The sequence below is a fragment of the Takifugu rubripes genome, chromosome 13 (assembly GCF_901000725.2).
Source record: "Takifugu rubripes chromosome 13, fTakRub1.2, whole genome shotgun sequence".
Lineage (NCBI taxonomy): Eukaryota > Metazoa > Chordata > Actinopteri > Tetraodontiformes > Tetraodontidae > Takifugu > Takifugu rubripes.
The window spans coordinates 13,384,545-13,388,153 of NC_042297.1; the positions used below are offsets into that span (position 1 = coordinate 13,384,545).

At 44.4% G+C, this 3,609-nt stretch overlaps 1 long non-coding RNA gene across 1 annotated transcript; it reads left to right on the plus strand.

Moving 5' to 3' along the window:
- Positions 1-1,566: 1,566 nt before the first annotated feature.
- LOC115252158 (uncharacterized) lies at positions 1,567-2,122 on the plus strand. The gene is made up of 3 exons (XR_003890598.1): positions 1,567-1,776; positions 1,860-1,954; positions 2,041-2,122. It is a non-coding gene; the product is annotated as an uncharacterized lncRNA (long non-coding RNA).
- The last annotated feature ends 1,487 nt before the right edge of the window (positions 2,123-3,609 follow it).

Sequence of the window (3,609 nt, forward strand, 5' to 3'; positions counted from 1 at the left end):
TGCTCACAAGATGCTGAGCTATGCTCCTTCCATGCATCACATTTGGTTAGGGACAAAATGAGGTTATAATTCTCCGTTGCTAAAACATTAAGTGTGCAGGAAATCTTGGGGGAATACAGCCCAGGCTGACACTCACTGCACAGAGAACTGCATCCCTCTATTTTCTCCAACGATTCAATTGTTCATTATTATTACGCATTACGGCAGATGACTAAGAGGTCGCCTGTTCCAAAACCGGTCTCTGGTGTATGAGGGTAAACACAGATGGCTAAAGCCTCAACATAAACGATTTGCACTGTTGTGAGGTGTGATTTGCTCACTTTGGCAATTAACCATGGGCGTGTCTGGGGTGGGACCGACAGTAAAGCTGTCAGACCGGGATAAAAGTGAGACAAACACTGGTCTCGTGTATATTCGACAGAAGATTCAAGTCTAACAAGATTAAAGATTTAGTTATTCTGCCTGGAAACTGCCTGGAAATTACAATATTTTTCAAGGATGCTTTTAGTCTGAGGCAAGAAACGAAAACAAAAAAAGGCCGAGCTTTAAAACCACTGACAAAAGACTAAAACATGGCTACTGTCAAAGACATTTTTGGTTTATTTTGCAGAGAAAACAATTTTGCTTCAAGGTAAAAAGACTGAAAAAAAAGAGCAGATGCTCAGATGATAAAAACAGGCCTCAGCTGTGCCGGTTGAGCGGGAAGATGAAGAGGTACCAGAGGCGTGTTTTTTGCTTGCCTTGCAGTTCTTGCAGTGTGTGTGTGTGTGTGTGTGTGTGTGTGTGTGTGTGTGCGTGCGTGCGTGCGTGCGTGTGTGTGTGTGCAGGAATAAAGTGGAAAAGGCAGAAAAGTAACATTTTACCTTTGAGGAGACCCTTTGACTGACACATACCATCTCTTGTTTTATTTCATCTTCTGCAGCTTCTATATCCTCTGAGGCCCACAAACATCATCAGGAGATCAAGATGGAGGAAAAAAGAATCAAGGTTTGAACAAGAGCGAGAGCAGTAGCTGAATTCAGGCTAGCTGCTGGCTGCTTTGGACACATTTGCTCTGTTTGAATTCATTTTCATTGACTCGGTGATGACAGGAATGAGGGTCAATTAACACAGATTACAATATTATCCTGCCTCCTTTCAAATCCTATTTTTTGAACCATGAGACCTGCAAAGGCACTGTGGTGGTACCAGGATCGGTCTCCTAGCACGGGCAATCAAAGGCTTTCTAAAATACGTTGCTTTTATCGTTGCTTGCAGCAACTGTCGCCACAGGTGAATGACTCTTTCAGAGGGTTAAAGGACAAACTCAGAGGGACGGTTCCACTGAATTTTACACTCAACCCTCTGATGAGGGATTACTACCAACACCCATAACAGCCAAGGGCTACTTTCTTAGGCCACAGTGGGTTTCATGTTGGGAGGTCCGATTACAGTTTTACAGGCTTGAATCTGTCACTGCTCTTCTGCTCATGTGCTGAGGTGGAAAATTCCGCTCACTCTGCCACACCCTTCCTTCTCACTCATCTGATCAGCCTTCATCATTTTCACCTGTTGCTCCCTCTTAGGCCTGTTTAAGCCATTGCTGTACAGTTATGCCTTGCCAGACTTTGATGGATCAGATTTACTGTTTTTGACCCTGCCTGCCTTGGACTCCTCTTCTCTGCCGATGCCCTGGTAAACCTGACAACCCCCTGTCCCCGTCCAAGAGGTTTTGCTTTGTGTCTGTTTGGACTTTGCCCTCTTGTGGTCTTGTGGTGTTTTTTGCAAGCCAAAGAGGTTTGTGATTCCTTTTGTGCTGTTACCTGCAGGTTTTTAATAAAGCCGTTTATTAAAACTGTCAGGATCTGCTGTGTTTCAAGTGGATCCTACCACACCTGTGTCCGAATCTGAATCATGAGATCAAAACAGGCCAAAGGTTTCAAGAGCTCGCCTGAGACGGAGCAAGAACAGAAGCGTGTGTAGTGTGTTTAGCATACATAGGTTCATGTTCAGGGAAATGACTGCTTAGCCGCGTCTGATCTGGATCTCCTCTCTGTTCAGGTCTTTTCCACTTTATAGCAGAGTCCAGGATCCTTGATCTGCCTTGGGTGACGATGCACCAACTAAGTAAGGGATGTGACACTGCGGCAGCACCCCACCGTAAAACGGCGTTGCTTACAACAAATAAAGAAATGTGTCTACACACAACAAAGAAGAGCGTGACGTGGAAGGAGTTCTGATACATGCTGAAATGATTCCTAAACTAGGCACTAAATCACCTCTGTGGCACGTTTACAATCGATGCTGTGGGTGTGAGGCTTCCTCCACTTGTACCATATGCTACACAAACAAAGGAAACCCAGAAGTGGGAGGATGCGGACTGGAACTCTTCACAACTGTTGACAGTGGAAACACTGATAAACTTGTGCCATAACTGTAACAAATCACACCGCCAGGTGGTTACGTGGCTTCCCTGGTGAAACCCTGCTTAGCTCTACCCCTGGCAGAACAAAAGGCCAGCTGGACGAACTGGTGCAGCTCATCTGTTAGCTGAGGGAGGCTTAGCTCGACGGGCAAGCTGGCCTATCCGATCTGCAGATGCGCTACATTTCTCTTATATTTTGTAGACCTGGATGCAGAGTTATTTACAGTCTGCTGTGTGTGGTAGAAACTGTGGGAACCTAGCCAACGATGGCAAAGTATTGTGGGAACGACGCGGAGGTCGCTCTTGATTTAGCTGTGTCTGCTACCTCGCTGGCTAACTTGTTTATTGATTGTTATGGCGTACCTTAAAGGCCAACTGGTGCAAACAACAAAACAAGACAATCCAATTTGCCATCTAGTGTGACTCCAAACATAATCCTAGCGAAAACTGCTTTACAAACAGAAAGTTGTGTAAGTTCTTCACGCCAACTTAGCGAGAAGTGGCATCCAATTTAATTAGGAGTACTCTTGCTGCACTGTTGCTTGACAGCTAATAAACCAGGGCTATTTTATTAAAGTTGTGCTCTTGGTCGTGTGGTTGATCACAAGGGGAATCGGGAGTTGCAGCTGTAAATGTGCCCTCCAAACTCCAGCTCTCCTCCCACTTTGAATCCACTGGATTCTGGATGTCCAAAAGAATATGGTCACACAAGTGGTCCGGACCACATCGGAACATGTTTTTCTATCAACCTAGACCACAATTTTTTAATTAACTTTAGTTAACTATTTTCTAGCAGGATGAAGATAACAGATGTAATCACAACAAAGTAGACACACAAATATTGATAAATCTTAAGAAAGGTTTCCAGTATATTCCTGATTTACCAGCTTCTACTGGTAAATTGACATTCCCAAGACTCCATCCACAGAACACATCAGTCCTCGGCAGCTCCACAGCCCCCCTGTTAAACATCATATTGATTTTAATATTCTGCCTCTCACCTTTAAGGCTCTTCATAAGCTCTTCATAAGCTTGTGCTTCTATACCTTTCAAATGCTGCAGATCATGCTCTTTTCCTCAGCTGCCACCCCTAAACCATTTCCTGCTCCTGAGCCCTCAGTCTTTGTTGCCCGCTTTATTAAATCTGCCATGACAGCTCTGATCCCCTTTAAACATCTTTCAACAAAATGTTGAAAAAGAAAATG